Here is a 27,626-nt window from a genome sequence, read left to right as displayed (position 1 = left end):
GTAACTGTATACATGAGTTGACAGCCATGTACAACTATTGGACAACTACTTAAAGATGAAACAAGTGACAAATTAGGCATTCAATGAATAACAGACGCTCTTTGTGATTTACTTTTTCTGTGTATTTTAAAATTCACAATATCAGGGGCTCCTGGGTGGTTCAGTCAGTTAGGTGTCTGACTCTTGGTTTCGGCTCAGGTCATGATCTCATGGTTTGTGGGTTTGAGCCCCACATCAGGCTCTGTGCTGATGGATTCTCTCTCTCCTCCTCTCTCTATACCTCCCCCTACTCGCTTGCTCTCTCTCTCTCTCTCTCTCAAAATAAATTTAAAAAAATTAAATTAACAAATGTCACCCAAGGTTCTGTTAGAGCAGTCTTTAAAAGTGAAAAGCCCTACCACATATACGATGGTGTTTCTATTTAAATACTTTAATTCACGTACCTAGCCTTTTCTAGACTTCCATCCTAAATGATAATCTTGGGTCTACACTTTTCTGACTTTCTCCAGTTTTAACGAAGCATTTTCACATGCTTTCTCATCCTTCTTTCTTTGTGGCTCCTCTCAAACTACAGAACTGGCACCCGATAAAGATGCATCTGGAAGTTTCATCAGAACACGTTTTCAAACTAATTTATTTGATTGTCTGATGAAAGATCTCCTATACTTTGAACTTTTAAAGAAAGAACTACTACTGTTCTAATTACAGGGCTTTGTTCTTCTCATCACTGTTTGGGCATCAAACTCCCATTCCTCAGATGTTCTAGGTTTTTCTGTTTTCAAATAGTGTTTCTAATCATTGCATTCAAACAGTTCCCAATATGATAGCAGAGGGTCTGAACCACAGGCACTTTTCCTGTACAGCATTTATTTATTTTCTGCTGCTGCCTCTTTTTCTGTTTCTAAACTGACTTTCCTGTACAGCTAGGGGTTGTCTTGGCCACCATTATTCTTATGTTTGTCTTCCCACCGAGTTCTCTCTCTAGTGACCCTTCTCTTTCTCTGTATAATGTACCACTCTCCAAGCATTAAAAACAACACAACAGCCATTATCAACATAGATACATTTTTCCTGTAATGTAAAGCCCCTTTATCAACTGTTTATCTTCTTATTTCTTTGAAAGCACCTCTAAATAATTGAATAGAACTACTACATTCGGATTGTTTATTTCCCTTACAGATACTTTGAAACAACTGCTTAAGGATAATATTCTAAATCAACCCAAGGTACTCTTTCAGGCCACATTAAAATTCATCTTGGTCTGGAACCACTTATTATCAATCTTCAGTCAACATAATGTCCACAATTCTGGCGTTATTTTTTGGCATTTAACACTCATTTTATATTTATAATGATGCCTGACTGCAAATCTAGCCTGTCTTATAGCTTCCAAATAGTCTCTTAGAAAAATCCTAACAACATTTCAAGAGTTCTGCTGTTAACAAACAAACAAACAAACAAACAAAAAAGGGATTTGCAGCTGGCTCTTTAGCCTAACAAAGTGATTAATTAAAATGCTGACATTAATTAAAAAGTAGACTTTGGCAAAATAACATTTTATTTTGTTATACTGATGTAAGTATGTGTGTGTGTGTGTGTGTGTGTGTGTGTATATATATGTCAGAAAGTAGAAAAAAAATTGCTTTGTGTTCCTTTTTTAAGAAACCTCAGAAATGGCTAAAGAAAATCAAACATTTAAATAGCAGTTACTATGCAGTGATTCATTTTGTGATAAAAAGAATGATGTTCTGATCTCACTATATTTTGATTAAATACAGAACTGCATGTATCAGATGAAGAATCTTTATCACCAAGATAAAACTATTCAAAGATAGAGAGAAGCAAACTTATCTACTGGGCTAACTTCTCCATAAGTTTCAGGTTTAACCCTAGTGATCAAGTAAACAGCCACAAAAACAGATTAGAAAATGGTTCTATTACATTTCAAAAGTAACCATACATTCACAACTATTTCATTTAAAATAGTAAATGGTACTACTTTTCTTAGTTTTTCAATATTGTTTTTTTTTCCTCTAGACAGAAAGAAATTTTCCATTCAAAATTGCTCATAAAACTTCTTGTCTTTGTAATCAAGTTAAAACTAGAGGAAATGACTTGCCTCCATCAGCAGGATACCATTTTATTAAATTCAATCAAATGTTCTATTTACACACTTCAATCCTCAATAAAATCCAATTTTATTATTTGAAACCTATAATCTTCAGTGAAATTGAATAAGTGTATTTCACCAAAGCTGAAGTGCTCTGTTATATTAATCAGCTAGACACGATTTTATAAAAAGGTGGCGGAAATGGAGTAAAGACAGCACTGGTGATGGTCTGAATTTTGCCAAACTGTTTTCGTGTCTATGAAGTTAATTTTTAGATTTAACGTCAAAACTTTCATTACATAAATACCACACAGTGGAATGAAAATATCTGCATCATAATCCAGTGTTTAGGTTACACATGAAGAGATTTTCCATGATCTCTTTTTAGTATATTCACCTTACACATATCCGTTTCTTTAGCTTATAGAATAGGTACCACCTTCTTGGAAATTCTAAGACAAGACAGATGAAACATAAAATACAGTGAACGTAATTAATAAAAGAAGGTGCCTAGTTACAGTGCTTCGGAATAATCTTAAGTACATTATGCCTGGAAAAGAGTAAGTCTCAGGAAGTTGAACCCACAAGGGCATGGATTCAGAGCAGCCACCATACCCTGAATGATCTCCTTCATGTTCTCTATTAAATCTCCTTAATGTCTCTGGATTTAGTCTGACGAAGCCTACTGGGTATGTTTGTACTTTGTCAACAGAACAGAGCAAATCGCACTGGATTATGAGTCAGATGGCCCGTTTATGGCCATGGATTCAAAGTTAACTATCTGTGCAACTTTGGGCACTTGACTTAAACTCTCTGAGCCGCAGCAAGAATGCTGCCAAGCTCCATGCCTCACCGGTGGTAGATGGGGCTAACAGCTTATGATATGTTTCATGTAGTCTTATTCTTACATGTGGTCCAGGCAGCAAGTTCCAATCAGCTTAAGGCAGTGTAACATTTTTCAACTACTGCCATCCAAAGAATGGATGATGTCTAAGGTCATTTCCATTTGTAACATTCCAAGACTCTAAATGCCCCAGAGCAATTAATCGATTCCTGGTATTAATATTCATAAATGGCTCCTATAGCTCCCAGTTCCTCAGATAATCCTAGTGCTATCTACAAATGTTTTCTGGTAAGGGGGAACTGGGTGGCTCTGTTGGTTAAGCGTCTGACTTCGGCTCAGGTCATGATCTCACAGTCGTGAGTTTGAGCCCCAGGTCAGGCTCTGTGCTGACAGCTCGGAGCCTGAAGCCTGCTTTGGATTCTGTGTCTCCCTCTCTCTGTCCCTCGCCCACTTGTGCTAGGTCTCTCTCTCTCTCTCTCAAAAGTAAGTAACTATTAAAAAAACTTTTTTTAATGCTTTCTGGTGCTTCCTAGTTCAGTCTCACTATGATGGCTAAATTCTGATTAATAAAGCTGAAGCTTATTAAAAATGCATAACATATATACATGTATATATTATATAACATATATGTGTATGTGTGTGTACATGTGCATACAGCTTGAAAGAAAGATGAATATTTATAATTTTAAAAATGCTTAAGTCATTTATTACAATTGGCAGTAAATGATAACTTAGCAATGTTTACAAATGATACGTAATTGAAGGAAGAAGAATTACGTAATAAGATAGGATGTGTTTTGGCTTTGAGAAATGTTTTCTGCAATCATTTGTCTGTGCAACAGAATGGTGGAAATGTTATCCTGAATTCAATCAATCTCCTGAGCATTCCTCTATCTCTAAACTACCTTTGAAAGAGAAAGTTAGTAAATGTGAAAAAATCCAATTAAATAAGTCTCCTTCCATATACTGTAGCTTGGGCTTGGGAAAGTACAACCATGTGGACTGCAGCATGCATACTTTTGGATTTAAATTTGAGAGATTTATCAAGAAGCACTGCGATAGGGCAGATAGAGCAATGAACTTGGAATTAAAATAAAGGATTCAGATAGAGCAATGAACTTGGAATTAAAAAAAAGGATTCAAATCATGTCATCGGTCAAATGAGGTATGGATTTAAAAGTGATTTTTTTAATATAAAATTGTAAAAATAATATAATTAGAAAACTATGTGCAATGAATTGTAATAATAACCAGTGAGAACTTATATTAAGAAGCACAAAACTTGATATGTATATTTATATTCATAAATCTTATATATATAATTTTATATATTTATAAAATGCATTTATAGATTTATATATATAAACCCATCCAGTTATTTTGCTGTCTATTATTTTACCACAGATACTAAAAAGTGCCTAAATGTAAACAGAATTTAATAAAAGCATATTCGGGGCGCCTGGGTGGCGCAGTCGGTTAAGCGTCCGACTTCAGCCAGGTCACGATCTCGCGGTCCGTGAGTTCGAGCCCCGTGTCAGGCTCTGGGCTGATGGCTCGGAGCCTGGAGCCTGTTTCCGATTCTGTGTCTCCCTCTCTCTCTGCCCCTCCCCCGTTCATGCTCTGTCTCTCTCTGTCCCAAAAATAAATAAAAAAAAAAATAATAAAAGCATATTCAATTCTATGCCAGCGGCAGTACTTTTAGAAGATGGTTGGCTATAAAGTAATGACCGATCTATGTCATGCTTTCCAACAATTTGTTGCTGGCCTCTTAACAATATAGAGATAAAACAAATTGTTCATAAATAATAATTTTCATGAAAAGAACCCTGGATTCCTTTCCTTTAGAGAAAAAATGGGAGTCAGCTTAAAATTAAATGCTGATTATTCTTTCCATGCCTTTTTTTCAACATCCAAAATGGTGCCCTTGCCACAACTTTCAACTGCTTCTTTCTTCCCTTTAAGGCAAAATAGACAGTCAATTATAAAATAGGATATGAGAAAAAAACCCAAAATATATTTATTTGGTTATATATAAAAGTGAATCATATTTTAAAATTGTTATTATATATAATAGATGCTCTCAGATTTTGTGTGTTTGTCTCCATATGAACTAAGTTAAAAATTATTATATAAAATCGTAAGTGTATTTCTTTTGGTAAGCGAGTATACTTGCAAAATGAAGACCGTCTGTTAGTAGAGGAATATGCAAAGGAAAGGTAAAATAACACAGTATATTTAAAAATATATATTTTCATTTTAGTTTAGTCATATAATAGCTATGCATGATTTTGGACTTAAAAGTTGTGTCTAGACATTTTCAAATCTTTTTCTTAAACATAAAATTTCCAAAAATGTATATAAGGAATTCAACCAATAATTACTATTTTATATACTCGCATATTGAGAGTGCCATTAGCAATTTAAGTGGTTATTCTTCTTAATATGGAGACAATTGAAAATTTCGACTACTATGTTCTCATGGATTTTTCATATCGCCACAAACTATAAACATTAATTATTAATTAAAAAATTCACGTGCCTGTAGCTTGCTGTGTTCCTAAGGCAAAAAGAAGTAAAACAGGTGATTTTTTTTAAGAATATATCTTTAGTCATGGATCCCTGACTGGCTCAGTCAGTTAAGCACCCAACTCCTGATTTCTGCTCAGGTCATGATGTCATGGATCCTGAGTTGGGGCCCTATCAGGGCTGACAACAGCAAAGCCTTCCTGGGGTCTCTCTCTCCCTCCCTCTCTGCCCCTCCCCTGTTTGCGCGCTCTCTCTCTCTCTCAAAATAAATAAATAAACTTTAAAAAACTGAATGTGGGGCTCCTGGGTGGCTCAGCTGGTTCAGCATCCAACTCTTGACTTTGCCTCAATTCATGATCTCAGGGATTGTGAGCTCAAGCCCCAAGTCGGGTTCTGCCCTGACAGCATAGAGACTGCTTCGGATTCCCTCTCTCTCTCTCCTTCTTTCTTTGTCCCTCTCCCACTCATGCTCTCTCTTGCTTGCTTGCTCAAACATAAATAAACATTTTTTTTAAAATAGTCAAACTAATTTAAACCCCATTACATATATATCAGGATAGGGAATAGGTATCACTATATTAGCTGGTGTTTATGGAGAATTTATACCATTTATCTTGCTAGAAATTCACATAAAGTGAATAAATAAAGTGCCAAAATACTATAGCACAGGTATGGGTATATTTCATTACAAATAATAAACCCCCATCCCCAAAGTATAGAGAATATGAATATTTTTATTAATGTCACTGACTACGTACATTCAGTCAGACAATCCAATGTGTGTTCTCTGCCCATCCTTTCACACTGTGTTCATGTATCCGTTTATCAAATCATCACGTTGTAAACTTCAAATATCTTAAAATTTAATTCGCCAACTATGCCTCAATAAAGCTGAACAGAAGAAAAGAAAATGGGAATACATGCAGAGAGAGTTCAAAGGATTTGACCGAGACTCATCAGTTGACCCATGCTGGACTAAAAATTGTCCCTTTCTCCCTTCATTCTTCCCTTCCTCCTATCTTCTTTCTCTCTGTCTCTTTCTTCTTCGAGTAATATCTATTCATGTAATTGGCACCTGTATCAGCTGTTTTGAAATGCACAAACAAGAACCTCTAGAAAATTACTACGTCTACTGCCTGCTCCACTTCGGGGAGTGAAATAAAGCACATGAAACGTAGGACTGAAGTCCCCGGCTAATCAGCAGAGGGACTCTCAAACAAAAGAGACATGACTGTAATCGATACGGAGATGAAGAAAGAACTCATACACGGCACCAGAGATGGTGGTCGACAAAATGGTATGCAGATTACCAATCTCACTACGTAGAGTATGTATACACAACAGGTGGGACAGATAGGTTCCGTTGACAGAATAAATAAACCAAAAGTGGGTAAGTCTGACCTATTAGTTACTTTCGGACAGCCCCTACAGAAGTGAAGGAAAGGGACAAAATATGCATACATTTTTTACGTACTAGTTCTCTAAACTGCCATTTTTTCTTTTCTAACAGGTTTTCTTCAATTTAGAATATGGCCTCTGTCAATAAAGAAGGTGTTTCAAATGCAATAACACACCTTGCTGAACAAATGTATTTAAAATGATATTATCTGCTATTTGTCTTATTTTATAGTGCTAGTTTCCACTGAGCGTTAATAAGTGCTCACCATTAAAGAGGTTCGCATTTAACATCTGTCACCAGCATCCAGCAACTGTACCTACAGGGAACTGTCAGCGAGATTGTTATTCTCCTCTGTAACACCCTGAATCTGTCTCACATCATTTACATACAGATAGTTACAGGCATTCATCATTTCATTATGCTGACGACTTCACTATTCTGATGTATAATGTCTCTTTAATGAGCCTCAAAAAATACAATATTCCTTGATTTATGACTGCTTAACTGAAAAATTATACAAATTGGCGAAAAAGAACCCCTCATAACGTATTTTCATTTTTCCTCCACATTACACTTATATTTAACAGTGACTCATGAGTTAAGATCATGCTTCTTTGACAAAAGAAATGATCAGCATTTGACTTACCATGTTTTAGTGCCACTGCGTTTTATGTGCATATTTAAAGCTGCACAGTGAAACCATGCTGACACTAAAAAGTAGCAAATTAAAATCGATCTTCTTTTTTTCTCCCCCAAGAAAGATGTGTAATGGACAACCACCTTCAATATCACTGTAAGTATGATAAGGCTTCTGCACTTGTACTGAAGACTGGCATCCTATTCTTCATGTTCCCTTCTGTAAGTAAGTATTAAGAACCTCCATACCAGAGAGAGCTCCGTCAAGCAACAAAGAAGTAGCAAGGAAAGAAAAAGAATGCAAAAGTAAACCTGAAATGGGGAACAGACGCTTGGGAAAAGGTGAGGCTGCTGTTTCTTTCACCGACAGCTTAATTGCAGGCCCCTCTGGAGACAGCGGGCCCAAGAAGGTGTCACTGGCCTCGTGTCCTATTCCCTTAAAAGCTAAGCCACTGCAGGTGATGAAAAGTGTCCTACTTACTAATTAAAAGTCATTTCCCAAAAGAAACTGGTTGTGCTTCAAACAGGCAAGAGTCCCCAAGAAGTATAAATTGTTCATATGCTGCCAGAAGAAAGCCTTTGAGTGTAGTGTAAATCATATTAGAATGAACACCACATACAATTAAGAATAAAAACAGATCTTGAATCTCAGAAGAGCTCATAAATCAGCATGAGTAAGGCCTACAGAAATAGAACAAAATTTAGGAACTTGCATCCTCAGATTTGATACTAGCCTCTCTTAGGTTTAGCTTCCATTCAACAGTATCTGAGATTATTGGCAGCTTTCGGTTTCTAAAAGGACAGAAAACGAGGCTAAATTAACCCAGAATCCAAAGGAAAAGAGTGGTTCAAGTTAAACGAAAGTAAGCACAAGACAGTTCTCACAGAACAAGTGATAGGATTGCATATAGAAATCCCAATAAAAGACATATGATTCATACATACACACATACTCTGCAAGAAAATGTCCTTTTATAAATATATACAAGAATATCGGTTCTGTTACTTTAACATTACCTTTTTATTCCCTAGCTTGATTACTCCCGTTCAGGCTCACAACAAATTACTTTTTGGTTGTATCTAAATATGTGACTCGCCCACAGAGAAAAGATAATAACCAAAGTTGATGGGGAAACTGTAAGGTGATTCCAATTATCAATGTATTCTCAAATAGAATATTTCTAAAATATATTTAAATCAATTTAGCACTGTTCACAAAAAGAGTTTTTAAACTCCTTTTCCTAAGTACATGGAAGAGGGCATGATGATTTTCCTCTCTGTAGGTAGTTGTATTAGAAGGGTTTTCTATCATTACTTAAAGGGTCATAGTAGTTATTGGCCTGTGCTAAAGAAAGAATACAAGACATATGTTAAATCTGAATAGAAGATTCCCACCTCACCTACAAAAAGCAAGATGTATCATACAATGTTAACAGAAAAATATTCCCAAACATATGCTTATAGTTTTAGGATAAAAGGGGTCTTAATACGAAACATCTTTCAATTGACCAGATGTTTATAATTTTAGGCCAGAAGAGGTCCTGACTTCTACTCTTAGTTTTGCTTTAAGAAAAGGGGTAACTGCTAACAGCATTGGGCTATTAAGGCCTTATCCCCCTGAGCGTCATATTTACAAAATTGCCTAAAGAAATGTCAGTCATTTCCTCTTTATTCTAGTCTGGGAGGATGTGCTCATTTATAGGTCTCTTCATTATTGAGGTCAACTAGTTTCCCCAAAATAACAGCAAACATGATCATGAAGTCTTGCTGTCCATCACTTGCACATATATCATAACACCTAATCTTCACAATCACACTCTTAGACCGGTATTATTTTTATCCACATTTCAATGATGAGGAAACCGAAGCATTGAGAGATTACATGACATTGTCAAAGTCCAACAGATCAAGTGCTCCAGTTGGCCCTGCGTCTCCGCCTTAGACCCTGGTGGGATTTGTGCTTTGCCTTTCCCGGTTCTTTCTAGGCTTCCTATCACGCCCATTAAAAAAAAAAATCCAACTAATGGACAAGTTTATAAACAATAAGAAAGCCTACCTTAATTCTACCATCTCTTTCTCTTCGCAGGGAAACGACCTCTGTCCCATCGCTTTATATTCACTCTTCAATCTAGCCCCCCCCCCGGCCTTGGCCTCACTGCTCCTCTAATCCTGCCCCTGCTAAACCACAGACAGCTGTGACCTATCAGTTGCAAAGATCAGGTCAGCTTTGATCTTAATTGATCTCTCCTTTGCAGTGAGCTCATCATCATCATCATCACTGATGTCTCTTTAAAACTCATTCCATACTGAATTTACTGACTCTTCCTCTGTCATAGCTTCCGACCCTCCCTTTGAGGCCTCCCTTTGAGGCTCCCATTTTTCTGCCTCCTCATTAGATATTGTGCTCCCTGGGATTCCATTTCTCTTCCAATCATCGGCTCACATTTTTAACTGTCTGCAAACTACCTTCAGCCAGGGGTTCAACAGGCACACACTCAAGATCCTCAAAGCAAGACACACGATTTTCATAAACCTCTTCCTGTATCATTACCTCAGTGTGAGGCAGCAGCATCCAACCAAAATGGAAAGACATATAGGCCACTCTCATCTCTCCTCTCCCTAACTCTATTTCACCAACGCCCACTATAAAACAATGAGTGAAGTCCTTCTGATCGCACACCTCCTTACGCTCTTCTCTTTTTCTCTATCCATCCCTTCCCTACCTTGCCAGCCTCTTTTGTATTGCTCACTGTTTATTCTCTGAGACACCAAACTGCTATTCTCCTCACCACTCATCATGTCCCTCCGCCTGCTGTCCCTTGCACCTTTCAAATCCAGCCCCCGCCCAACTGCAATCCTTGGTCCACTCAATTTCCCTACCACTCGACTACTTCCCATGGAACCTCAGTGCCTCTCTTCAGTCCCCTCCTCACATTTTTATGCACGTCTCTGGCCTCGAGATATTTTTAAATAGAAAGCAAACTGCAGTGGTTAAGTGTGTGTGGCCTCTAGACTCGGCTTGACCACTTACCAGCAGACAGGTTACTTAACCTCTCTTAACCCTACTTAATGGCTGCCTCACATCCACAAAATGGAAGACAGCCATAGTACATAAGTAATGGAGTAGTGGTGAGGATAAAGCAGAGAATTTTGAGCAAGCCCGGCGTATATTAGGCACTCTACAATACTGTTACAACAGTGGATAAATATTCTCCCCTGGACTCCCCAGTAGACACCGCACTCCTTGAAGTTGGGGATTTGTCTTAGTGTAACTAGCACCTCACACCAAGCCCAGAGCAGGGGCCTCTATACATTGAAATTGATTGAATAAGATGATGTGATGCAGTGTTCAAAATAAAAGACCAATTTTATTGGCTTTTGCTCTCTGATTTAAACTCCAGGGGAACTAAGCAAGTAAGATGATAACCAGTGAAAAGTTTCACTGCAGACCTGAGCCCTATGTGCGATTTTTCAGGCCTGATCAGGGGCAATTATGCAGGCATTCCCTGGCCTGCCTCAAAGGATGCACAGCTCGTGCACTGCTCTGTAGAGAGTTTCAGGACCACCGGCCAGCCTTGCTCTTACACATGTCCATATTCTTAGACCAAATACCTTCAGCTACAAACCTCTTTATCTGAGGTCTTTGGCAGAGGCCTTCCTCAGGCAGCTCTGCTGAGACTTCCTCATGGAGGAACCTTGAACCCACGTCTCTCCACTCTGACTCAGGAACTTCCCACTCCTATCCTTACTTCCTTTACTTCCTGGCACCCTGGCCCACAAACCCAGAAAAGCCTTTTGTCCAGAGCTCTAATCAGCATAAATGAGCCCCACATCTGTGTTGATCCACCTGATTCCCAACCAGTGTGTTCCATGAAGGAAAATGAATTAGGGGGGAGTAAGGGCTTTCTCCAAATTGGTTCCCTGCTTATATTAGCCCAGCAAGTGATTAAAGGCTTGACTGCTACTTTCATTTTGGCTTACTGTCTTAATTGGCTACTCAGACACCTGGCAGTTCAGCTCTCTTCAGCTCAGTCCAACTCCTGACAAGTAAGGAAGAGACTAAGAAAGGTGGGAGATTTTGTAGGGAAAATATCCTGGAAAACGATATTTTGCTACCCTTCACTTTATAGGAAGATATCTTTGAGTGCTTCTATGATTTAGAAACAGGACACTCTTAGGTTACAAGATAGCTTAGATATTTCATAATATACTTTGTTCATGGATATATTATGAACCTGGCATTCTATGTGACCTGAGGGCACAGTTATGGGTGGTGACGAAGCTCTACTGACCCCTAGTTCAAAAATCAAACTTCCATAGTGCTATATATTATACAGGGTTGACTCTGGAAATATACCAACTTCCGGAATATTCTGGTTTTTTTGTTCCCTTTTTGGAGCTAGTGTTTGTGTTGTCACTACATCACCCATCATGGCGATACTCCAAAACCACGTGGTTGGAGAAAAAGATTAGAATAATCTGAAAGAAGTATAAATGTATGTGTTTGGGTCATGCAAGTAGGAAACATCAGCTTCGTCAGGTTTCTAAATGAACTTATTTCAGAGTGAAGGCTATAGATTTAAGAATATATGCCTCTAGCAACATAGATTTAAACTTGTCTAGATTTAGAGAAAGGGAGAGTAGATATATTGGCCAATAGGATTTACTGTCCCGTTTTAAATCAGTCTTATTTGGAGACTTCTAAAAACAAGGGGGGCACAAAGAGGGAGAAAAAAGACACCGGCTACACATTCACATGCACGAATCTCTTGATGAGAAGTAGGGACAATGCACACATTTTCAAAAGAATGGTCATCAGCCCAACAAGTACTGGTGGGGACAGATAAGGCAGGATTACGCAGACTCTCACCTCGCAGTGATGGATACCATAGGAAGATGAGAAGTGAGGGAAGAATGAAGAAACCTAGTACAGCACTTTCCGGGGCACCTGGGGGGCTCAGTCACTTAGTCTCCAACTCGTGATTTCAGCTCACATTGTGATCTCATGGTTCATGGGACAGAGCCCCGAGTTGGGCTCTGCACTGACAGTGTGGAGCCTGCTTGGGATCCTCTCTCCTTCTCTCTCTGCCCCTCTCCCACTGGCACTCACATACACTCTCTCTTCCTCAACATAAATAAATATGCTTGAAAGAAAGAAAGAAAAAGAAAAAGAAAGAAAGAAAGAAAGAAAGAAAGAGAAAGAAAAAAGAAAGAAAAAAGAAAGAAAAAAAGAAAGAAAAGAATTGCATTTAGCAGATCCACTCTGGGTCCAATTTCTGAGTCTAAAACAAAGTTGAAATAAAAGACAGGGCCTCAAGGAATTCATCTTTGAGAAAAGACCATCTCTGAGACTAATCTTTGCATCTCAGCCTTTTTCATATTATTTTTCCATTTCCACTGCTTGGTATTCCTCAGTTTCCTCTGGCTATGCATCAAACTTTTGTTTTTTTTTAAGAAAGAAATACAAATACTGTTGGCATGAAGTCAAAACCTGTTCCTTAGTAATTGAAACACACTTTATAGATACTAAGTGCAGGTCTTCTATCATAGAGGCCAAAAAAACCCCAAAACAAAAAAAACAAAACTCAATGGAAACATCCCTAAGTATGAATAAGACTGTTTCCTTTGGACTTCAAATAGTATGAAAGATCTCGGTAAGAATTACAAAGAAAGTGTAAGAAGAGTAAGCCACGGTTAGTCTTTCATCATGTCGTTTACTTAAACGAAGACCTAAGTTCTTACATGATGTAGTTTTTCCCGTAAAAACTATCATTATTATTATTATCAGACTATCATGCAAATGGAACGTTGTAAGTACCTTTTAATACTAGACTTAAGGACAAAAGCAACTGATACAAAACAGTGTGATTTATCACTTACTGGGCTATTTATTACTTCAGTCTTATATCGATGCATTTAAAAATTTTATCCTAAGGTAAAGTTAGAAAAAACACCTCAAGTATACTACAAATTATCTGCCACATAGAGCAAACGGGAATTTGCAAAAACCTCATGTCAAGGAAATGTTAAATTCCTATACTTGAAGGCCAAACAAACACAAACAAATGCTCTTATTAAGCAAACATCTCAGTGAAATATTTTATATACCAACACCACTAGAGGGCTTGATACGTTTTGCTTAATAAAAAGAATTTCTTAAACCAGGTTGCCTTCTTGGTAGACGGGAACTTCTATACATATTCATCCTTCTAATCATAGTCATTAAAATACACACATGCTTACATTGACACAAAATATAATAAAATGATTAGATCAAAGGGAATTTTATAGACTGAACATGGTGTTAAACCATTTAAGTGTGTTCAACCGTATGGTTTTGAATATCACTTAGTCTTAAATGACACTGAACATTATTTCTGCAAATCTGTATTTGACAACATGGCTCTGATAAATGGTCTAGGACATTATGGAAGAAGATTAATAGTTTTAAAGCAACTCACAGATTTCTCTCAGATGCAAGTAACCAACAACACTGATTAAAAATAATTTGCTTCAGAGTAGTGTCTGCTTTTTACAGGAATATTTACTTTCATGAAAACTTTTCTATGACCCTGCCTCGAAAAATTGTATTTTAAAAGACATTAAAATTGAATTTCTTCTTTAGTAGAATAAGTAACATGTTTAATAAGTGTGACTTTGTCTCCAGGGGTATTTGGCTTTAAATCAATTTTATTATTCAGTCATATTGTGAATACATATTTTTATGAGATAATGAGAGAATAAAAATTATGACACTCAGCTAAAGGAAACAAGTCTTGAGACTGATTCGAAACTTTTACTTACCCATTTAAAATAGGAAGGAGACCCATTACCCCAAGTCTTGGAACGACTTAAACTTTACTATGCATAACATTTTCAAAATTTGAAGTGGAAAATCTAAGCTGGTACTCTATTAGGTGAAATACCTCTGGAATTATGATCAAGTAAATGAAATATAAATTGTTACATTCATAAGAATTTTCCCAAACTATGTGTTCAGTTTTAGGGGGGAAAAATGTCAGTATGTCATAGGATATCTAAAAAGACCTTTCGTTATCTGAATTATTTTGGGGGTCAATAACACAAGTCAAAACATAAGCCATATTTGACTCTATTCCCGGGTGACATTTAAAATGTGTAGCTATCTGTAGTGCACGGACCTGACCAATGGGAAGGCCCTGCTGGTGAGCTCTGAGTATCTCCAGAGATTCTACAGGCGACTTTTAAAACCCCAAGAATGCTTAGTTGTCTGGAGGTTTTCTTATTAAATACAATCTCCCCCAGAGGTTATGTTTTTCTGTGTCATTCATGGAACTATCAAAGACACCGCAACCTAAGAGATTCAGCTGGCCACCTGTAGTCTACCAGCAAAATGGCTATCATTTCATCCTCTTTACCAGTCATAATAGCACTTACTCACGAATTACAGCAGGATGCTGTGGAATTTTATGTGGAAAGTATAGATCTTCATTTGTATGACCAAACCAAGCCCTCGGGTCAATTGACAAGGTTTTTGCAAGGTTTTGTTCATTTTTATTCTGTCCGAATGTAATAGTTCTGTATGATTAAACTGCAGATGTGGTGAGTAAAGAGCATTTGATAACTTAATAAGGTACAGATGAAGCATTTGAAAAACTGAACTCATGGCTATTATCACTGATGGTTCAATAGATTTAAAAATATCACCAACATTTAAGCATTCTGCCTTATAAAAGTATCTCATTTGTTATATTTGTAATCTTATAACTCATAATGTATTGATTGTTCGTGGTAAGACTATCATTCTTCCCAGCCTAGATTTGTAATTATTTTACTTTCTCATCAGAAAACTGTCACACTACTAAATATATTCTGGCAAAGACCGTCATGACATGGTAAACAATTGATATGTTGTCCCTCCCTTCACTTTGGTTTACCCCAAACATTTATTTATTTATTTATAGAGATGAAGAGCTTTTCTCTTATCAGCAAGTATTTCGGGAGTTTTGCAGTATTCTGCCTATTACTGCTCCTACACTATATGTTACTGTGTTTTGTTAATCTATATATGTTATTCTTAAGTTATGGTAAAGTGTAGCACATATGACATTATTGAAACACACAAAAAATAACATTCTAATTTCATTAGAAAATACTCACAGTGATACACCTCTATGAGCGATCTTAGTGCTTCATCCAGAATAAATATCACTTGAGAAGAATATTTCAGAAGTTATTTTTATCTCCTTTCTCTAATTTACATGATCGCTGCATTCAAGTCTGGAAAAAAAAAGTTAAATGTCTCACTGTTAAATACAGTGGCATCATTTCTATGTAATTTGTAAAACAGTAAGAAAATGCTAGAATATACTCCTGAATATAGTAAGTTTCTGAACACTGAATAAGTAGGAAGAATTTTAAAATGAAATTTATATATGATGCAAAAATCATCAGGTCCACCAAAATTATATTAAATGTGTGTTAAGCGATCCTACCTATTACTTTTTGCTTCCCCAGTAACATGTGAAATGAATCTTTACAAACTCCAAGTGATCTTAACCACATATACTTCTATCCAAGATAAGTATATTTAGATTACTAAGGAAGGTAGAAAATATATTCTTTTTTCTTTCTACCAGTTAAGTGATTTTCATAAAACCAACATAGAGTATTTTGCTGAGTACAACTCACTCTGAGTGTTGAAGGAGTTATACAGAGTAGATTTTACTCTTCTATATGCAATTAAGTCATGAATATCCAAGTTGTGTTTAACAAAAGGAATATATATTCGAACACTGAATGAGATTGAGTGAGAGATTGTTTAAAAAAGTTGTAAAATAATCATGAGTTTTCCAATAAGCTCTGGAGGAAAAAAAAAAAAAACATGAATGGGTATCTTCACATTCAGTGGTCTACAGTCTGCCAAGGGAGAGGAACAGACCTTTGTGAGAGGGAGGCTTCCCATAGCTTACCCATCAGTTAAAACCAAACCAACAGACTCTGGTGAAAAGGGCTTCCAATGGAAAGACTCCTTAAAGGCTACTGATATTTTTTAAGTTGTCTTAATGGAATAAACTTAATATCTACTAATAAAAGCCACAAAGTTTCAAAAGACAGTGCTTTAGGTATTAAACAAACAAATAAAAGCTCTTTTAGGTACAAATGCTATAACACTCTCAACCCTGCCTCCCAAAGTCAGAATATGACAGATTCATTTCCTATGAGCCCTCGATATTGTCACAGAGAATAATAGCAACAGAAGTCACCCAACGTGACAGTCACTGTGAGGGGAGACAGTCTGAAGAATAAACATCGTGAAAAGACTTGTCTCTCCCAGACAAAATCTCTAACTCTGAATACAATTAACTAACTAACGTCAGTCAGCAGTGGTTTGTACGTGGATAACCCACTTCCTGTCTGATTGGTTAATAGGTCTGCTTTGATTTTTAATATCATCTCTGCCTCTCATGCATGACATTTTTTTCTCTTCCTGATCACGTAACTGTTAATCCCTGCTGTCCAGAAACTTTAAGAATCAGTTATATTATTATACTGATTATATATATATATACTGAATATATATATTATATATATATATATATAATTATAATAATTAATTATTATAATGATAATAATTTTACACAAAAATTTCTAGATAAAGATCACAGATTCAAGAATTTCATTCGGAAGTATTCTCATTTATAACTTCAATTGTTCTTTTTATATCTTTTGTATGAACTCCTTTAATGTATGTGTTACTTCTCTGTTACATCTCATTTACATCTCTCATACTCTTTCTAGCAGCTTCTGTCTTAACATTTTTTCTATTTTATTTTTGATAAATAGTTTAACAATTATCTCATCATGTCCCAGGCAATAACTGCTTTAAAAAAAAGTCTATCAGGGTGCCCAGGGTGGCTGGGTTGGTTAATAAGCATCGGACTCTGGATTTCAGCTCAGGTCACGATCTCATGGTTGTTGGGATTGAGCCCCATGTTGGGCTCCATGCGGAGTGTGGAGCCTGCTTGAGACTCCCTCTCTCCCTCTCTCTCTCTGCCTCTCCCCTGCTCATGCTTGCTCTCTCTCTCCTTTCTTTCTCAAAATAAATTTTAAAAACACATTGAAAAAACTCTTTCTGTAACTTCTTTTTTCAAGCTGAAGTACACTGACACACAATGTTACATTAGCTTCAGGTGTACAACATAGTGATTGGACAGCTCTATACATTATGTCATGCTACCCCATCTGTCACCAGACAACACTATTACAGTATCACTGACTATATTCCCTATGCTGTACCTTACATCTCTGTGACTTACTCATTCTACTACTAGAAGCCTGACCTCCTACTCCCCTTCACCCATTTTGGCCATCTCCCCCCCTTTCTGTGTTCTGGCAGCCACCAGTTTGTTTTCTGTATTTATGGATCTGTTTCTGCTTTTTTTGTTTGTTCATTTTTTTTTAAATTTTTTCATGTATGCAATTAGGACCATGCAGAGTCAATCCCCTTAAGTTAGAAATCATCCAAGAAATCACTGTATTGTACACCTGAAACTAACGTAACATTATGGGTCAATGATACTCTAACTAAATAAATATTTGTTGAACTATTGAATGAATGGGCAAATGAATAAATGAAGTGTTTCTGCATTTGCTAATGATGATGGCCACTAATCCCTCACTGATTAGGTTTTGTGAACCTTGTTTGTATGGAAATTCTTCTCGCTCAGTGACTGAGATATGTGTTGTTTTTCAGGGTCTCCTGTTTCGGTTTCCATTAAGTTCAATATTCTGTGTCAGCAGGAAAATTTACAAATTCTAGGTAGGTAAATTTAATGATATCAAAGTTGAATCTACTCAAGGATTCCTTTTCAAGATTTTTAGAGACCAATGACAGAGCTATCAGAAATGTTAAGGGAGTGGGAAATAAACATTGAGGGCTATTAGAAAAAGGATATCATTCATTACCCAACATTTCACAAAATTACAATCAAGTCCTGACCAATTTTGAAACCATTTTCATCCTGATATTTCCATCCTACTTCAACGTTGTTGTCAACTGTTTTATAAACATTGAGTGGCACGCTGGTGGAAATATTTACTCCCAAGGTCCACCAGAGGAACATCATGTAAAATCACTATACTAATTTTTTTTTTTTTTTAACAATGGCCTTAAAATCTACCTGGCTACTTGCTGGAGAATACAAAATTATAAACTTGGTATCAAGCATATAAAAAGTGGAGGGGAGAAGACAGTGATTCTTCCATTCAACATCCATGTCCCTTTCCTTGTATCCTCACATTCTCACTCATGACTTACGCACTGACCCTGTCTTTTAGCTTATGGAAAACAATAGGTGAAAGTCAGGTCTATTTTGCTTTTAGCAAGAGTCTTCCCCTCAGAATCCTTTTCTGTTCTTGGTGAACATATTGCTGCCCTAGGAGAAAGGCTAATGGTGGAACCCAAGTGGCTCCTGAATTCCTTTGCCACCAACAACCAAGATGGCCCTGAAAATTCCATGTGCTGAGAAAGAAAGAAAGAAAGAAAGAAAGAAAGAAAGAAAGAAAGAAAGAAAATCCCATGTGCTGAGAAAGAACAAGGCTCTTGCCAGGATGTAAACTTCCCACTTATGCCATATTTGAAAGATCTGCTTCTATGACCAAAACTAAACAAGGCAAGCCAAATCGAAAATAAAAGCAAACGAGGCTCCGAATAACATTATAAACCAAACATGCTCTGATGTATCTTTTGATGCTTTAGTGTAGTTACTACTCAACCTAGCCTTTTTGCACAAGTCGTTGTTGAGAGGGTTATGTAAGAGATGGGATTTTTTTTTTCCCCACTAGGCATTACATTGTCAGTCTTCCACATGGAAGAATGCAATCAGATTTCCAAGACATATTTGCAAGCTGTCTGCCTGATATCTCGGCATAGTATATCATCTGCTTATAACACTGTTCTCAATGGTATTTAAATTCCCAGAATATTCAACTAAAGCATCTATATTTTGGATTCATTATATTTTGGTAAGCATGTCTGGGAACCAAGCCACCACTAAAACCACAAATAATGGTCAGAAATGAACGCTGCATTCTGATTTCTAATTTGGGATTCAATATGCAGAGAATACCATCCATTTTCCCCCAGCATCCTACTGACTCCTCAGGGGACGTCACTGCTACCTTGAAAAGTGTCCATCTCAGTCTCACCCTGGGAAATCCAAAACAGGAGCCACTAAATGTTTGGCTAACACAAAATCCACAAGTTGGCATGATAATAACAATAACAACAAAATAACAGTAACTAACATCTATTAATTAGTAATTAGATGCCAGGTCAACAATGTATATCGATTTTTCATTTGTATATGAATTAAAAAGTATCATTATACACCACACATTGCCTATTAGGAAAATGAGGCACCAAGCAATTTTCTCAAAGTCATGTCACCAAGAGTCAAATCAGTTCATGACAATGTTAATCCCGTATCCTTTCCATTAAATTGTATTATTTTGTGACTGAACCATTTATGACAGAAAATGAAATGTTTTTTTAACCAACTGAGTAAGAAATGTAATATAACACATGCCAGGCAATACTTCAGTTTTTAAAAATATAATGTATAGATATATAATGATTATTTAAATAGTAATAAAAAATCCTGAATAGGTTGAAAAAAATTAGGTCCCCTGAAGTATCATGTTCACATTAAGTTCAATAATAAGGATATGGATGTCAGCATGCTAGCACTGAATTTCTGAACTAAATCATTATAGAATATGCATGGGAAATAAAAATGAGATATTTATACAACTGTCAGAAAATAAATATACTTCAAATAAATTCTGCATTTTTGAGGTTTCCACAAATACAAGGGATGATATATATATATAGATATAGATATAGATATAGATATATAGATATAAAATATAAATATATATGTAAATATATATATTTATATAATATTATATATATAATATAAAATATAAATATATATGTAAATATATATATATTTATATATTATATATTATATATAAAATATAAATATATATGTAAATATATATATTTATATAATATTTTAAAAATTCCTGATTTTCCAAGAGTAAATGTTACGGAACACGTAAAACAAAATTTAAGTGTGTAAACATGTTTATACATTGAGCAGTTTAAATCAATATTTAAGTCCGTAAGATGATTCCCTCTAATCCAATGATATTCATGTTAAAATAAATAAATGAGTCTAATTAACACTGCACTAGTCCACATGAGGTAGATTTATATTTGGACAGGAAATATCTGTAAGAGATCAGATTTATTCTCTCAAGTGAAACCAAATAAATGGCATAAACTGTGTCTACCTGTGGGAAGAAAGTGGGTAGGCTGATACAGATTGAATTCTGCACAGTGCAAATAACTTCATCCTATACACATTGTTTTCACATCAGCATCCCACATTGAAAATCTATACAGAATATTTTACATGACCATTAATTACAACTAATTTTATAGGAGGGCAGCCCGCAAGCTCTTCATTGCTATAGTTTCTTGCTTGTGTGTATGTTTACTTTATAATTTTACAGCATTTCTGCCAATTACTACAAAAACTCTTGGCTCTCGCCAAATGCAGTATATCAGTCAATGATGTAGAGATTTGCTGACAAACTTCAGATGCCACAGAAAAAAAGAAAAATGTAAAAATATCTGCCTATTTCTTCCGGGTATAATCAAGTAATAGGTTAAGAATTTGGAAGAATGCACAAATTATACACTCAAGAAGGATGTCACTTCCTCAGTTAGAAGTTTCAAAGTTAATCATGGCTTATTCATGTGAATCTTTAACTTTTTTTAAGATCTATGCCAGATAGTTTAAATACTTTTCATCTAATCTTTTATAAATCAGTAATTGATAAAACCTTTGTAAATGGGGGAGGAGATGACTTGAAATTTACAGTTTAATATCCAAATTAGCACAAAAAATTTGTTTGCAAGGACCAGCCTGTAAAGATACTGACAAGTATCTGACAAGAATGAGAACAGGACATAAAGGCCAAATGCACATTGGTCTGAAATGATAAAGTTGTCCAAATGTGGAATTGGTTGAAGATGAATTTATTCTCTACAGAAAATAATTCAGCAGCTTCACAAATCATAGGCAGTGGTGCTAACCTGAACATCAGAACCACTTGAGGGAAGAATATTGTGTGTGTGTATGTGTGTGTCTGTGTGTGTGTGTGCAGTGTGTTTGTGGTTTTGAACCCTTCTATGATCTTCCCTTGTTTGTACAGTCACTAATATTGTGTCAGAAAAATGTGTAAATTGTGATTTTGGAGATTTGGGGGAGGGGATAGTTTTCAATTTTCATGCAGTTTCCCATCATCTGTATTTCATTTTCTGCCAAATAGGCCACCTCTGTTTGTTGGTTAATGTTTTAATATACTTCATAAAAGTTTTGTCACTTTAATTGATTGAGCTTTGGAAACTGTATTGCTGTAAGCAATTATACATAATTTTTCAAATGTTTACTTTCAGAAAGAGATAAAAATACTTATTTCATTACACTCAGTGCTGTAGGTATTTATCTGTTAACCACAGTTCACTCAAATAATGTCTTTCTTTTACGTTCAATAAAATATTCTCCACATAAACATTTTTACAAAGACAATGAAAAAGCAGTTTGTCAAAAGAATAAAGTGATGTTTGAAATTTTTGTCAGTTTTCCCCACAGAAAAATTTCCATTTTAAATGGCCTTTACATATGAAAATGTGAAATTGGGAAGTGATATTTATCTGCATCATTTAATTTGATTGCACAATAGAATCCTCATATTCACTATCTTACCTTTTACTTTATGTATACTAATACAAAATTAGATAGTGCTGTTTCTTTTGTCTGGGTAATCATAGGCATTATTGCGTCTTTTTTTTTTTTTTTTTTTTTTTTTAAATTTTTTTTTTTCAACGTTTTTTATTTATTTTTGGGACAGAGAGAGAGACAGAGCATGAACGGGGGAGGGGCAGAGAGAGAGGGAGACACAGAATCGGAAACAGGCTCCAGGCTCCGAGCTGTCAGCCCAGAGCCTGACGCGGGGCTCGAACTCACGGACCGCGAGATCGTGACCTGGCTGAAGTCGGACGCTTAACCGACTGCGCCACCCAGGCGCCCCGCGTCTTTTAACCTAAGGGCACTTCCAAACAATTAGAGAAAGCGTTTCCCTTATGAGAATGATTGTTGGTTTTAGACATTAATCAACAGTAGTGGATTAGCATCATTTTTAATTGTATAGATGACATTAATATTGTACTGAGTTTGACAAACCCTTTTTTTAAAGTATGGACCATGGTTGCAAATCTCCCTAACCAGTATTCAGGAGTCTTATTTTTCTTCCATTTTACAGTTTAAATATTTTGTTGTGTTTTTTTATTTTATTGAACAATTGGCTTTTGATCATTTTTTAACTAATTCATGTACTTCAGAAATGATGAAAAAGTTTTAAGAATAAAATGACATTTAAAATAAAAAGCAGGTATGTCTAACCCTTTAAATTATTAAAAAAATATTCTGTCAGACAATTATTCATATAAAAACATAAAAGACAGAGAAATATACATTCAAGACTTTGCAATCCAATTGATGAGGAAGGAATGGGAGCCATACACACAAAAGAAAAGGCTGGATTCCTTCTTGAACCGAATGAAATGAGGCATCATTCCCTACATGCCAGTCACAAAACACCATTCAAGATCGAAGTCTTTCCTCCTTGTTAAATGCATATCTGACAAAACTTACAGCCAGCACTTGACCCAGTAGATCTGTCCCCTCCTGTATCTTCACCGGACCTGTAGAGCCACACTCTCTTAGCTCCTGCCCCTCCCTCCTGCTACTCCTTCCTGCTTTTCTCCTGGTCTGCCTATTTCTGAGTCTAAGCCCTGAACTTGGCGCAGCCCAAAAACACAGCCCTCAACTTCTGTCCCCTTTTCACCCTTATTGTCTAGAGTTGCTCTGTTCAATATGGTAACACTTGGCATGTGTGGCTTTCTAAATATGAATTTAAATCAAGGCATATTGAATAAAATTAAGAATAGAGCCACTCGGGCTAAAATTGGCTTATTCTTGTTTTTCCTTCATCCCCTACATCAAAATAATCAGCACTCCATTTGGAATCTACATCCAGAATATCTCCAGAAGCCTGTCGCTTTCATCACTTTCAAAACTATCAACATGGTATAAGCTACCATTATCTCTCTGGTGGATTATTAGAGTAACCTACTAAAGCTATGAGGAACTGTTTCTGTCTTTGTCTCTAAGTCCAGTGTTAAGCCACAGGGACCCATAAGGGCAAGCTGGATCATGACAGCCTTCTGCTAAATCCATCCAATGACTTTCAAGCTCCCTTGTGATGGCATTGTAGACCTCACTTTACCTGGCTTAAAAATCTCCCTATCATTCACATCTGTCTTCTGTACCTAAATCACAACAAACATGTTTCTGACACAAAGCCTTTATACTCGCTTCTTGCTTTTTCAAGCAATATACCATTCTCAACGTTATGTCCTAACTAGCTTCTCATCAGTCTCTGCTCAAATATTCCTCTCTGGGACCTGATCACCTTATAAAATATGACCTCTCTCCCTTGAACATCTCACCTTGATTTATATTTTGAATAAAAAAATCCCCTCCCTCTGGGGCACCTAAGCGGTTCAGGTCAGTTAAGCGTCCAACTTCAGCTCAGGTCATGATCTCATGGTTTGTGAGTTCAAGCCCCGCACTGAACTCTAAGCTGACAGCTCAGAGCCTGGATCTTGCTTCAGAATTCTGTGTCTCTGTCTCTCTCTGCCCCTCCCCCACTTGTGATCTCTCTCTCTCTCTCTCTCTCTCTCTCTCTCTCTCTCTCTTCTCTCTCAAAAATAAATAAACATTAAAAAATATTTTTAAATCCTCTCCCTCAATACTCTGACTTATACTTTGATAACTTTCCAGATACATTCCCTCATATATCATAGATAATCATATTAAATAATCTTAGTTTATAAAAATGCAACCCTTCTATTTCATGATGTGTCTTTTTACACTACAAAGGATAGCCTGGTTATTCCCATTTAGCAAAGTTTGATCTACATAATCCGTTTTACTAACCTCGTGATTGTTTTTAGTATGTATATTTTATCATAAAATGACACTAAATTTGTTTCTGATTTAGGAGTATTAAAAATATCACTGAAATGAACACTCTTGTATATTTTTCTTTGAACACTGATCCAATATTTTCCTCATTTCAAATCCTATTAGTAGAATTAGATACGGAAACTTTGTATGTATTTCCAATCTGGATAAAGAATTACAAAATCCAACCTTCTTAATCTACCTGAAGACACTAAATACAACCTTATGTTTTAAATCATTACCAATCACTGTATGGTTTTTACTTAATGTTTTGAGGCTCGAGGTTTCAAACGATTTGGTTCTTTCTGTTTTTTTTTGTATTGTTTTACTTTCTTACCCGTACTCCTCTGCCTATATTTCTCTTAAGTTATTGGACACTTTTTCATTGCTTTGCATGAGTTACATGTACATTTAGGTCTATTAACACTTATTATTACATACACATGCATATATATATATATATATATATATATATATATATATATATAGCTATACATATTATGAGTGTATACAGACACATGTATAATTTCATTTGTCCTTCAAATGTGTTTATTATATGCGCTGATTTCTGTCCATTCAGAAGTTTGACATGTTAAATAGTCAAATCCATCGTAGTAACTTTAAATTTATAATTTCTGAATTGTATAAGCAATGTGTTTTCTTCAGATGTTTACTTAAATGTATTTTTTGCGTATGTATGCATTCTAATTTACAAATTACATAAACATAGGCTGTACTTTTTCAAGCTCTCTGGAACTAAATTGCAAGTTGGGGATTCAATATTGTGTGTTTCTTTCCCTTCTCCCCCTTACCCCAGTAAATAGACCGTTGTTTTGTAAAGGTGTCTTGAATATAAACTAAATCTCTCTACATGCTAGAGCCAGATTCTTGGCTTTCTGGGTTTGTTTTTGTTTGGTTTTGTTTTGGTTTCCTCTATTTTTTTTTCTCTACCCCCATTTTCAGATTTTTCCTCACTATTCTTAAATGTTTACTTTTCCACTCCAGACTCTCAGTTGAGATGAGATGCTGAGGCTAATATAATCCCATGCTGGGTTGATGGAAGACTGAAAATCACACACATTCTTCAGAGTTTCTGATATCATTTTTAGGTATAATTCTCTGAAGTACTCTTGAAATTGCTGATCTGCAGAGGTTTGTTACCTCTTTCTTGAGTAAGTTAAAAATTTTAACAATATAAATTCCACACTTTAAAATTTACTAGGAAAGAAGTATTCCCACTTTTTCTAATATTGTGAAAATACAATCACTGTCCATGAAAATATTCCACACTTATTGCAAATAGATACAAAGAGTTCCCTCTTTTAAAAATAGGTTGTTAGTAGTTAATTGATTTCTTATTTAATTTCTATTCTAACATTTATGGATTCTATCTTAAGGTTCCATTGTGTTTTCTTATTATCTTACTTTTATCAAATTAATTTCTTTTTATCATTGTTGATCATGACATTTGACAGGGGAAGTATTTAATGTATCTACTTGATAAGTGGAAACTAGCGCCCGGGAGGGTGAGGATATTATAATTCTCAGGGAGGTAAAAACAATTTAATAAACATACATCTTATATTTAGAATTCATGAAACGTTTCATTACATAACATACAGAAAAGCAAACTCAAAGAAATCTATCTTAGTCACTGAGGTATAAACAGAGTTCTGTGATTTGCAATTGGATCATTTCACCTGGGACAATGAAATAAAAAACTGCTTATATTTATCAAAGAGTTGCATACACTTCACCTTTGAGCAGCATTTCAAACCAAAACGATTCCTATTAATATATTTTAGACCATTACCATAACCCTACATGTACATATATTTATATATGACGTACAATGAAGAAATCTAGAAATTAAAAGAATGAGAAATTATTAAAAAGTCAGTACTCCATTATACCAAATTCATTATAATTTTAATCGTGAAAAGTGCCATTGACTACAAAACGGATAGGTTTTATTTAACATGATTAACCAAAATTTTGTGATAACAGTAATAAATAGCCATGTTTCACACACATAAACTCAATTCACACAAACACTACCTTTACACTGAGGACATATTTAAATAGGAAACAAGAAGAAATTTAAAATTTAAATTGACAAAATAGGTGAATCATCTACCTTGTTTCTCAACTGAAACGTGTAGATACAAAGTGCTAAAACATAAAGAAAAACTTTGTTTTTGGGGGGAATATAGTACAATTAAACTAAAGTGAAATATTCTCAACATATATTCTTAGTTCACTCCTCTTCATTCTGCTACTTCTTATACTGGTGCCTCCCTATGTCTGAATACTACATCATATGATATTTTATTTCTTTTCTGGCTTTGGTTATCTGGTTTTTGTTTGTTTTTGATAACTGTGATTTCATCACTTTATATTTTTGTTCACAAATGCAAAATACCCTGGTTACACATGATGACATCAATGCAAAGAGTTAAAATATGATGCAAATTTACAATGGCTTTTAAGGAGGAAAATAATTTTTTTAAATTCCATTGCCGTGTTATGATATTCAATGTAAATAGTTCTAAATATACTGTATAGTCTAGTTGCTTACAGATCTTTGAATTCATCACTAAAGACTCTTCTATCACTATATCACTTTTGCAAAGGGTCATCAAATGAGTGTCCTACTTAAAAAAAATTTTAATGTTTATTTATTTTTGAGAGAGAGAGAGAGAGAGAGAAAGCGCACGTGCATGTGTGAGTGGAAGAGGGGCAGGGAGAGAGGGAGACACAGAATCCAAAGCAGGTTCCAGGCTCTGACCTGTCAGCACAAAACCTGAAACTAGTCTGGAACCCACAAACCGTGAACTCATGACCTGAGCCAAAGTCAAATGCTTAACCTACGGAGCTACCCAGGCGCCCCCAAGTGTCCTACACTTTAAAGTAGTAAGTTAAAAAAGTAGAATGAAAAACTGTATTCTCATTAGAAGGAATCCTATGTAC

At 35.7% G+C, this 27,626-nt stretch overlaps 1 long non-coding RNA gene across 5 annotated transcripts in view; it reads right to left on the bottom strand.

Moving 5' to 3' along the window:
- Nucleotides 1-27,626, bottom strand: part of LOC122217350 — a 452,982-nt gene that overhangs the window by 407,109 nt on the left and 18,247 nt on the right. For all 5 annotated transcript variants that reach the window (XR_006201428.1, XR_006201426.1, XR_006201427.1 and 2 more), the window contains exon 3: nt 15,655-15,774. This is a non-coding gene — a long non-coding RNA (uncharacterized LOC122217350). The remainder of the gene's footprint in view (nt 1-15,654; nt 15,775-27,626) is intronic.

Source organism: Panthera leo, chromosome B1 (genome assembly GCF_018350215.1).
Source record: "Panthera leo isolate Ple1 chromosome B1, P.leo_Ple1_pat1.1, whole genome shotgun sequence".
NCBI classification, from domain to species: domain Eukaryota; kingdom Metazoa; phylum Chordata; class Mammalia; order Carnivora; family Felidae; genus Panthera; species Panthera leo.
The sequence above is the reverse complement of the archived record's forward strand: the minus strand, read 5'-3'. Positions and strand labels throughout refer to the sequence as shown.